Below are 200 nucleotides of genomic sequence, written 5' to 3'. Positions count from 1 at the left end.
ATATATCATGTAGAGAAAAGACAAGTACGTTTTTATTTATATTTACGTAAAAGAAATATATTGCACGCAAATGTAAATTTCAAAAGTGTGGTCATCTCCGCGAGAGAAAAACTGTAATTTTGGTATTTTATATTTTATATTTATCTCTTTACGATTTTGGTCTTTTATATTATTAGTCTTATTTAGTTATAATTGTTTTT

Source organism: Primulina huaijiensis, chromosome 2, assembly GCF_012295235.1.
Source record: "Primulina huaijiensis isolate GDHJ02 chromosome 2, ASM1229523v2, whole genome shotgun sequence".
In the NCBI taxonomy this organism is placed as follows: Eukaryota; Viridiplantae; Streptophyta; class Magnoliopsida; order Lamiales; family Gesneriaceae; genus Primulina; species Primulina huaijiensis.
The sequence above is the reverse complement of the archived record's forward strand: the minus strand, read 5'-3'. Positions refer to the sequence as shown.